Below are 11809 nucleotides of genomic sequence, written 5' to 3' on the forward strand. Positions count from 1 at the left end.
GCCCTACAACCCCTCTTTCTTTCACTCCATACCCCCCCCCCGCCACACACACACACACTCCCACTCTACCTCTCGCAAATCCCAATTACTGCTACCACTGCCTCACCCTCCTCTTCTCTCTCCCCTCCTTCCCTCCCCCCTCCACACCCCGCGCCCATCCCACAGCATGCAGACAGCACACATCCAGAGGAGCCCATAGACTTCACACACCGCAGGACCCCTCAGACCCCTCAGACCCCTCAGTCTTGAGCCTCTTATTGAGGAGACATTAGATAGTGCTGTCTCATGGCCTCCCTATCCCCATCCCTCCATCACACCACAGCACAGCACACAGCGCCACCTCAGGCTACATAGTGGATGTGCACTCACACCAGTTGTCTTTGATGAGTCTCTCAGAAAGTAGTCTTGAGTTACCCGACTTTGTATTTTTTCATTCATCAGGAATGTCAGGAGTGTGACGTACTAGGTATTTGAAAGTCATTTCAACAATCACTATTTATCAGTGTTGATATTGTGCACTTGTGCCTGCTCATTGATTGCTGTAGTGACAGTGGGTTGGGCCTATGGGCGGTGGTTACTAGGGCTGTGGACTGGGTCTGAATGGCTGTGTAATTGCAGGGCTCGTGCTCCAGTGTGTGAGGGCTGATGGCTCAGTGTCCTGCTGTGTGGAGTCGGGTCGGCAGGCGGCTACTCCAGTGGCCCAGCCCTGACCCCAGGCCCTGCTCCCTCTCTGGGCCTTTGATGAATGACTAACTACCCAGCAGGGTGGAGGTCTCATGGAGGGCCACGGCTGGTTGGAGGAGGTTTGTTAAAACACTGCAGCGGCTGGACTGGCAGGTGCCCCCTTTAAACACTTGTTAGGAGATGACATGGATATAAAGAGGAAAACATCACAGACACACAGACAGTCGGCAAAGCCTCCGCTCTCTGCTTGACGCACTATGATGATAAATGATATGACATGCCGGCTGAGTGTTTACAATGGAGTTAAAGATATTACGAGCTGCTATTTTATTGCAGTGATTTTAAATGGGGTAATTGGTACAATAATCCCGAAGGGAGTTATTGAACTGCATGCACTGGGCACATGTTGTCCTTTTATTATTAGCTTCATTGGTTTGGTTGAGGATTTATGTATCATTTCTAATCATAAAGTGGAGCCCTCCCAGACATTAAGATTGACTTTGTGTCTGTGTGCTCTCTAACAAAGAGGAAGGGCACAGTGTTTCTGGGTAATGTATTCATTTGAGGGGCTGTGACAACAGCAGTGAGAAATAGAGCCAGAGGACACTAATTGATCAAGTCTATTCTCTCCACCAACAATTCTTTGTGGTTTATGTGAGAGAAAAAAATGCCACAAAGCTGTTTTCCCCCAGAGTTCAGAAGGAATAAGAAAAAAAACAGAGTTATTAAAATTCATGTGTGCAGCTCGGCTTCACAGCAGATGTTGGCATAATTAAAGAGAGAAAAAAAGTATGAAATTAATTTCAGGTTTAATGTAAATTTCAGTGATTGGCAGAGCTGTGCTAATCACCACTCATGTACAAAGAAAATATGCATGCCCCGAGCATGCACACACACTAACACACACACAAACACACACATGCAGCCTCGCACACACACACGTACTGACATGCACACATACAGTCAACAGACACACAGTCACCAGGTGCACTGACACTGACAGTCTCATTCACAAACACCTACTTGTAAAACAGTGCCATTTTAACACCAGCACTAACCATACAGGCATATAGTATAAAATCAATTCTAAGATAACATGAATCCATATTCCGCTTATTTAAACCCACAGATCCCCAGCGGTGGCCCAATAGGTTGCTTATATATCAGTTCCGTACATAAATAACCATGTTCAGACAAACATGCTATTTTAATTCCCCATAACCATCTTCCAATCCTGACATACTGCTGTTCTTTGACACGGCATGCGTATATACACTGAGCACACCAAACATTAGGAACACCTTCTGCCCTCAGAACAGCCTCAATTCGTCAGGGCATGGACTCTTTTTAACCCGTCTTCTCCCCTTCATCTACACTGATTGAAGTGGATTGAACAAGTGACATAAATAAGGGATCATAGCTTTCACCTGGTCAGTCTATGTCATTGTAAGAGCAGTTCCTAATGTTTTGTACACTCAGTGTAAATGTGTGCATATATTAGTGTGTAAATTGTATATTTGTGTGTGTTCCTATACCGCCACCCTTCCACACACCTCTCTCCTCAGCTGAGCATCCTCGCACATGTACCCAGTAGTCCCGTCGTCACAGATGGAGACAAACTCCCTCTTGCACCACACACCAGCTGTCCAGGATGCAATTATACTGGGCTGCCCAGATCTGCCGCCCGAGGAAAGGAGGAGGAGGAGAGGAGGAGAAGAGAGAGGGGGGGGGGGTGGAGGAGAGGAGGAGAGAAGAGTTGTTTTAAGACTGAGACAGAACTGGCCTGCCTGGGCCATTCAAAATTCATAAAGCATCCTTCCACACAGGAGCTCTGATCATCACAGGAGCAGTAGTAGGGAAGTAGTCCACCCAGGGAGGGAGAAACAGAACAGCCTGGGGATGGATAGAAAGATCCTTCCTGCTACGGTACATACCTGTCCCTTTACCTGAGTTCCTTTCCACTTCACTGGCTCAGCACATATGGAATCCCCACAGACATATACAGCATTAGGTACATACATTATGTCCTGTATGTATGTCCACATAACGTGGCGAGAGAAGAGAAAGCCACACCACACCAGGACTACTGTTTACATACTAGATGTACAAAAAGAAATGGCAATGAGGATCAACACAACGGGATCATTATTGAACCTGGTTGTGTTTTGTTTTTTCTGTTGTTGATAGAAATGAATTGAATCAGTGTAGTTGAGGGAGTGGGGCAGCCTTGTTGTGTGTACGGTACAGTAATTGTCTCCTTCACTGTGGTTGTAGCCCAGTAGCGGTATAGTGGTTGATTACTCCAGCGTGGCCATAACCCTCTGCCGCCCTGAACACGGCTGTCATGCCTCTCACAGTCCCCCCAGCAACCCTGCTCCAAACTCACTCAAGCAAAAGAGAGCAGAGGGCTTGGCGTGCGTGCGTGTACGCGTGTGTATTTTGGAAGCAGAAAAAATGGCAGCACAATAGAAGTCTCAGCTTCTTGCCTTCAGGGCCTTGACCCCTTCTGCCCATTCTCTCTCCCTCAGCCAATTTCTATTCTACTGTCTCAACAAAAGGACAAAGCATTTTTAAATGTTTGAGGTGCTCAATGATGGAACATGAAATAGGCCATCATGTCTAAAACTACTGGAATCTTGGAATCTTGGTTCTTTATCTCTATTTCTCTAAAGTTCTAATGAATAAGTCAGACTTGTATTCATTCTCCTCATCACTACCTGGTGGCAGGTAGCCTAATGGTTAAGAGTGTTGAGCCAGTAGCCAAAAGGTTGCTGGTTTGAATCCACGAGCTGGTAAGGTGGAAATATTTGCCATCTGCCCTTGAGCAAGACAGTTAAGCCCGAACAGCTACTCCTCGGGTGCTGATTAAGTCGATTAAGGCACCGCCCGGCACCTCTCTGATTCAGACGGGTTAAATGTGGAAGTGTGGACACATTTAAGTTGAATGCATTCAGTTTTCCCCCTTTCCTGGTTCAATCAACGTCGCTGAGTGTCTCCTAGTGGTTTTCAAGTCGTAGGTTAAGTGTCAAGAGTGTGTTTGTGTTGTTAGTGGGGCCATGACACGGCCATGGCATGTCAGTGGTACCTTTATCAGAGTGACTGCCTGCTTCCTTCCAGCAGCTGCTTCCATTCCCTGTTCATGGGAGAGGAAGCAGGTGGCCCGGAGGGTTACAACCAGGGACTGTTTCATTTACGCCAAGGCTTGGGCTAAATCCAGTTGATCCTACTTCCGAATGTTAAACTAATGGCTGAGAATCACAGACACAGTGGCTCAGGTTAACATCAGCCTCGCCCACATACCTCCCTCTCTCGCTACAAGACCCCAACACTCGAAAGGTCTACATCTGGAGTCTGCCTGCCCACCTCCACCGCCCAAATTAAAATGAGGAGGCCTAAAAGATATTTTCCAATTCACCAGATGTGAGTCATTTAATCTTGTGATTCAAATGAGTTTTTTGTTGTGTGAACAGATGTCCACACCCCGCCTCCTTTATCAACATTAGCTGATTGGGTTTTAGCATGCAGCTTGCCGTGCCTCTCTCTGCCTCTCAGGTACAGCCACGTTAATCTGGGGCTGTGCAGCTGTGTTGGGAGAGGGGTTAGAGAGAGGTGGAGAGAAGAGGAGGAGAGAGAGAGCGAGAGAGATGTCAGTCCCCATGACCAGCCCTTCACCATGGCAGCGGCCCTCCTGTACACACACACACACACACACACACACACACACACACACACACACACACACACACACACACACACACACACACACACACACACACACACACACACACACACACACACACACACACACACACACACACACACACACACACACACACACACACACACACACACACACAACACAACAGGAACTAGCATATGGCACCACGTAAATACAATCACACACACAGTACTAAGATAGCGAAACATGCAGAAAAAACCCACAAACAGCCATATAGTAGGTAATATGTGAGTTTGACTGTATTGTGTGTTGTTTGTGAGTGGGTGGTAGTTTAGCAGTAAGGACGTGTGTGTGGCAGTGGCCCCATCTCTCCCTCAGATAATCCTTCACTGGCTCCCTGGCCCATGGCAGAGTGAACGTGGGTTTTCTGCTCTAATGGTGTGTGTGTCTGTGTGTGACTGTCTGTTTGTCATGGGGGTCCAGCATGCCACATCCTCCACCCCCTCACACACTGCTCTGCCCCTACGCACTCAGAATAGAGACGTTAGCTAGCTGTGTGTGTGTGTGTCTGTACAGCGTGTGTGTGTGTGACTCCTGTGATCCGCCCTATCTAGTGCTGAGCATCTCTAACCTGCGTTTGTCAGGGGGGGTGACGATGGTGGCGCAGGCGACCAGCCACCGGTGAGTTTGTTTACGCAGCCGTTGCCTTACAACAACAGGCCTCTTTCTGTCAGCACACCTGTTCCCAGTCCCTGACATCACCGGCACACACTGACACACTACACAAAGACCACCTCTGGCCCCTGGAGTGGAGGGAGATGGAGGGATAGAGGGAGAGACGGAGGGAGGTAGAGAGATGTCGAGAGAGAGGCGTAGATAGAGGACAGAGGGGGAGAGCGCTGGAGGGAGTGAGGGAGGTAGAGAGAGGGATTGAAGGGGTGAGAGCGAGAGGCTGGCTGGCAGGGTGCTGTGTCCCTGGTCGCTCTGTGCCGCTCCCCTTCCCTCCTCTTCCCTGGGAGTTTATCAGATGCTCTCAGCTTCGGAGCTCATTAAAAAGCACCCATTATCCCGACATTTGCACGCATCACATGCAAAACTAATTTACTTGTAAGAAATGAAAAGTTCATTTTAATTGAGCCCGCGCCGCAGTATGCAAATGAGGAGTACATAATGTACATCGATGCGGAGACACTGGAAGAGGACTTAACCCTTCCCTGACTGAGGGGGAAACCGAGCCAATGTTGTGTAAAGAAAAAGGTCTGTCTGATGGTCTGTACAACCACAATATGGAAATGGCGTCGCTTAGCTCTGCTTGATGCCGGAGATCGTCTGAGAGATGGAACTAATATGTCACTGCTAGGCCTCTCTGGTGATTTGGCATGCTGAATTAACTTCCACCTCTGTGACTTTATTGTGTTGTGTCTGCCTCCTCAAAGCCTGGCATCATTAAATAAGAACAAAGAAGCCAAAGCAACATGGAATACGTGGAATAGCCTGTTTGTTGATAAGTGGACTATGTCTACTGTCTGAAAAAACGGATGCCTTTGACATTCTCTGCTGATTTCCATGACTGAATTTATTCAGTTCTTTTATTGTTTGCAGAAAAAGACATTTTGTATTAAATGGGACTATCTCACCATATGACCGAACTCTTATATGCCACTTAGTAGTTTACTGTTATACTGATTCATACTGACCCAGTCTAACCAACCACAGCAGGGATGGGCAACTTTCATGGGGATCTGAAGTCATCATGAGGAGCTGAAGTTGCTCGTGAGTCTGCGTACCTACATCTGCTGCTAGACTAGTTTACCAATCCCTCCCCAAAAATCTGATATCGCCTAATTGTGTGACTATCAGTGACTGACATAACAAGAGAAAAACTTCTGATGCACAACCAAATTTAGAAATTGCACCTTGTGTATTCTACTGTTCTAATATGCAACACTAAGTTGAGACCACAACGACAGCAAACAAACAAAAACAACATTTTAATGACAGCTAACAATCAGTGTGCATGGATGGGTGAATGTAAAATAAACTAAGCCATTGAGAATCCCTCATTTGGCAGTGATGTCCACAGCTCAATAAGCCAGACAGTGCAGTGTAGTGAAACTGGCTTCCTGTAAATCCATAGCCATCCACCGACTAGGGGTCAGGGGTCATGTGAGAGGTCATGTAGGTGCAGTAAATGAGATGGAGCTGAGCTTTGATCTCCTCTCTGTGCTGACTTATTCCTGGAGGACCCGCCGCCTGAGCCACGGCCCTGACCCTGTGACCCCCGCCGACCGCTGTGACCTGCCAATGTAGACAGGGCTTTTGCATTCATACACAGGACAGAGAACTGTCAGAATACTATGCTCCGTAGATACCACCCAGTCAATACATGATAAATGAGCTGGAATGGTAACGGCCGATCCTCCCTGAAACCCTGCTCAACTCAATCACTGAGAAACAATGAGAAGCACTGCTGGACTTGCTGGTAATACTATATTCATGTTGAACATTCCCCACACATCAATGTGGCTCTACCTACCTACAGTATTCAACTCATCAGCGTGTCTGACTGTGATTGGTGTCTACGTTGCCAATGTACAGAATGTGACAGTCATGCTCATTAGTGTATATACTGTATAGTGGAATGAGGCCTGAGACGTGATGTGATGGGGGGGGGTATAACATGTAATCATGTTTTATGGGGGTGGTGGATTACACTGTGCATGTTGTTGTTATTGTACTGTTATCACTGAGAGAGAGGCCCTATAGGACTTGGTAGTGTTGATGCTGGATCCGCCCCATATCACACAGAGTGCAGAGGTGCCACTTGGGCATAGCGGCAGGTGAGGCGGGCACCTGTAGGGCTTGCCTGGCACAACTCTGAGCTGGGCGGGCGGGCACGTGTTTAGCTGGAGCGTGCGGCACCTTAATGAAGGAAAGTGTTGATTTGGCACGCGCCCTAATAGGATCAAAGCGCCCAATTGGCTCCCGGCTGACTGACAGCATTGTAGGGTTGGCAGGAGACCAGAAAGGAAGTGAGACGAGCACACAGACACACACACACACACACACACACACACACACACACACACACACACACACACACACACACACACACACACACACACACACACACACACACACACACACACACACACACACACACACACATAGCAGAGGTTATCGGTCTGTTCTCACTCTTTAACACAGAAGTACTTCATTAGATATGCAGTATCTTGAGGATACAGGAATGTGGTGCTGAAGACACATGGACAGTACTTGATTCTATGTTTCTCTTGAACATAGTGATCCATATACTGTGTGAGGCCTCCATATAAACCGTCTAATCAAAATGAGCCAGAACTGGTAGAAAATGTTTCCGTAATACGTTAGAGTTGTGTATGTGACAGCTACCGACTGCAGTCGTTCCTCGTACTCATTTGGAAAAAGTAAACACTAGAGATGACAAGATGCTTTCAGGTGCTACAAATAAAAATAACCTTTCAATCCTTGTCGTCTGTAAAATGATGTACAACCATATAATTATTAATTTTTTAAGTATAATAAACACATTCAAATATGAAATGGCAAAGTAATATTGAAGAGCTGATTTATAGATAATAAAGTACTATGAACTGCTGCCTTTGTCTGTGTGTACTGTACTGTGTGTGTGTGTGTGTGTATGTGTGTGTGTGTGTGTGTGCATGCGTGTAAGTGTGTGTGTGTGTGTGTGTGTGTGTGTGTGTGTGTGTGTGTGTGTGTGTGTGTGTGTGTGTGTGTGCATGCGTGTAAGTGTGTGTGTGTGTGTGTGTGTGTATGTGTGTGTGTGTGTGTGTGTGTGTGTGTGTGTGTGTGTGTGTGTGTGTGTGTGTGTGTGTGTGTGTGTGTGTGTGTGTGTGTGTGTGGTAAGTGCAGTGTCTCAGCTGGCTGCAGCTCATTGAGAGTAGTGATTTATTGTCCTGAAGTGTTTTATTTTGGCTGGGGTGCACAAATGCCCCCAAGGGCTGCAGTACAGATCCACTAAACACACACTCTGAGATGAGAGGCCCGGGTGTGTTGACCAGAAAAGGCCTGGACAACCATACTCACATCTCCTCCTTGACACAGTTAGCTACAGTATGTGCCTGAAAACAGAAAGACAGACAGAAAGAGAATAGAACAGAAGAAGAAAGCGGGGAGACAAAGAAGAGAGGAGGAGTTGCACCAAACTGCACATGGAAAATCATCCCTCCGTCCCCTCTCCTCCAAATTAGAATGCAAATGTTTTATTTTTTATTTGCCTCAACCCCCCCATACACCCCCTTCTCTCTCCCTCCCTTATTCTCTCCCCACCCTACACCCCCTCTCTCTCCCTCACTCTCTCGTCTCCTCGATCCTTTTGTCTCAAAATTAGTGAAGCAGAGTGCTCGGGCGGCTAATTATGTATTCAAATGAAAGAGGCTCGTTAATGTTGCACAGGGGAGAGTGGAGCTGATTGGGAGAGGATGATGGAATTGAAATGAGCGCTCCGGTGTTGGCGGCAGTGCATCTGGAACCAGCGGAGCGCGTCCCGGCAGATGTCACCTCCCGGGGGGGTGTAGGGAAGGGGGCACAGCGAGGGAGGGGGTCCGTTGGTCAGACAGGAGATGCACACCTCACAATGACAGGAAGGAGGGAGGAGAGGAGGGGGGGGAACACAGTGCTTTGTCTCTGCAGAGGACACAAAGAATGGCACGCCTAATTTAGCTTTGCAGGGGGAAAAAGATGGAAGATTAAACGGCTAATGAACAGAACATTTTTGTTTTTCCTCTCTATGGAGTCAATGGGTATTCTAACGCTGTGACCTGCTACAGCATGTGTCTACAGTCATCCACCATCAGACACCAGTTATGTATGACTACTCTTTGTGTGTAATGAGTGACGCTCTCCTCATCCTCGGATGAGGTGAGGAGAGAGGGATCTGAAGACCAAAACGCAGGCTTTGGGAAATAAGCCATCTTTATTATACAATATGATGGCAACACGAAACGAAACAAAACACTTTCAAACTACAAAACAAGAAAACGACGTTGAACGAAACCTGAACATAAACCTACATAACTAAACATAAACTTACGTACAGGAAACGGACGACATCGAAACGAAACGAAACAAACAAACGCTACAGTCCCATGTGGTACGAACGTACATACAGACATAGGAGACAATCACCCACAAACAAACAGTGAGAATGCCCTACCTAAATATGACTCTTAATTAGAGGCAAACGCAAACCACCTGCCTCTAATCAAGAGCCATACCAGGCAAACCAAAACCAACATAGAAACAGATAACATAGAATGCCCACCCAACCTCACGTCCTGACCAACTAACACACAAAAACTAACATAAATAGGTCAGGAACGTGACAGTACCCCCCCCACAAGGTGCGAACTCCGGACGCACCAGCACAAAGTCTAGGGGAGGGTCTGGGTGGGCATCTAACCACGGTGGTGGTTCAGGCTCGGGGCGCGGTTCCCACCCCACCATAATCCATCCTAACTTCCTCCCTCCAAGAATGTCCACCCTCTTTTGACCCCCACAAAATTCCCTTAACAACATATCTAATAGGGACAACACCGGGACAGAGAGATAAATCAAGAAAGAGGGATAGATAAGAATATAGAGATAGATGAAGATAGAGAGGGAGATTAGGATAGAGGGGCAACTCCGGACTGAAAGGCAGCTCCGGACAGAGAGACAGCTCTGGACTGATGGGCAGTTCTGGGTATCCAGCCTTTTCAGGCTGAAGGACAGCTCATGGCTGACTGACGAATCTCGATGCTCATGGCTGGCTGACTGCTCTCGACGCTCATGGCAGGCTGACGGCTCTCGACGCTCATGGCAGGCTGACGGCTCTCGACGCTCATGGCAGGCTGACGGCTCTCGACGCTCATGGCAGGCTGACGGCTCTCGACGCTCATGGCAGGCTGACGGCTCTCGACGCTCATGGCGCTCTGACGGCTCTGGCTGCTCATGGCGCTCTGACGGCTCTGGCTGCTCATGGCGCTCTGACGGCTCTGGCTGCTCATGGCGCTCTGACGGCTCTGGCTGCTCATGGCTCGCTGGCGGCTCTGGCAGATCCTGTCTGGTTGGCGGCTCTGGCAGATCCTGTCTGGTTGGCGGCTCTGGCAGATCCTGTCTGGTTGGCGGCTCTGGCAGATCCTGTCTGGTTGGCGGCTCTGGCAGATCCTGTCTGGTTGGCGGCTCTGGCAGATCCTGTCTGGCTGACGGCTCTAGCGGCTCCTGTCTGGCTGATGGCTCTAGCGGCTCCTGTCTGGCTGACGGCTCTGTAGGCTCATGGCAGACGGGCGGCTTTGCAGGCTCATGGCAGACGGGCGGCTTTGCAGGCTCCTGGCAGACGGATGGCTCAGACGGCGCTGGGGAGACGGATGGCTCAGATGGCGCTGGGGAGACGGATGGCTCAGATGGCGCTGGGGAGACGGATGGCTCAGATGGCGCTGGGGAGACGGATGGCTCAGATGGCGCTGGGGAGACGGATGGCTCTGGCCGGATATGGCGCACTGTAGACCTGGTGCGTGGTGCCAGAACTGGAGGCACCGTGCTAATGACAAGCACCTTCCTACTAGTGCGGGGAGCAGGGACAGGGCACACTGTATTCTCAAAGCCTACTCTATCCCTGATGCGTGGTACCGGCACTGTTGACACCGGGCTGAGGACAAGCACATCAGGATTAGTAGGGGGAGAAGATACAGTGGGTTCAGGGCTCTGGAGACGCACAGGTAGCTTAGTGCGTGGGCCCGGAACTGGAGGCACCGGGCTAGATACACGCACTACAGGGAGAGTGCGTGGAGGAGGAACAGGGCTCAGGATACGCACTGGTAGCCTAGTGCGTAGTGTATACACTGTAGGTACTAGGCTGGGGCGGGGAGGTGGTGCCGGAAATACCGGACCGTGGAGGCGTACTGGCTCTCTTGAGCATTGAGCCTGCCCGACCTTACCTGGTTGAATGCTCCCGGTTGCCCGACCAGTGCGGGGAGGTGGAATAACCCGCACCGGCCTATGTAGGCGAACCGGAGAAACCATGCGTAAGGACGGTGCCATGTATGCCGGCCCGAGGAGACGCACTGGAGACCAGACGCGTTGAGCCGGCCTCATGACACCTGGCTCAATACCCAATCTAGCCCTCCCAGTGCGGGGAGGTGGAATAACCCGCACTGGGCTATGCACTCGTACAGGAGACACCGTGCGCTCTACTGCGTAACACGGCGCCTGCCCGTACTCCCGCTCTCCACGGTAAGCCTGGGAAGTGGGCGCAGGTCTCCTACCTGCCCTAGGCCCACCACCTCCTAGCCCCCCCCCAAGAAATTTTTGGGAATTACTTACGGGCTTTTTCGGCTTCCGTGCCAGACGCGTTCGATCATAGCTCCGGTTCCTCTCTCCGGTAGCCTCCGCTCTCCTCAGTGCCTC

This window comes from Salvelinus fontinalis, chromosome 35 (assembly GCF_029448725.1).
Source record: "Salvelinus fontinalis isolate EN_2023a chromosome 35, ASM2944872v1, whole genome shotgun sequence".
Taxonomy (NCBI): domain Eukaryota; kingdom Metazoa; phylum Chordata; class Actinopteri; order Salmoniformes; family Salmonidae; genus Salvelinus; species Salvelinus fontinalis.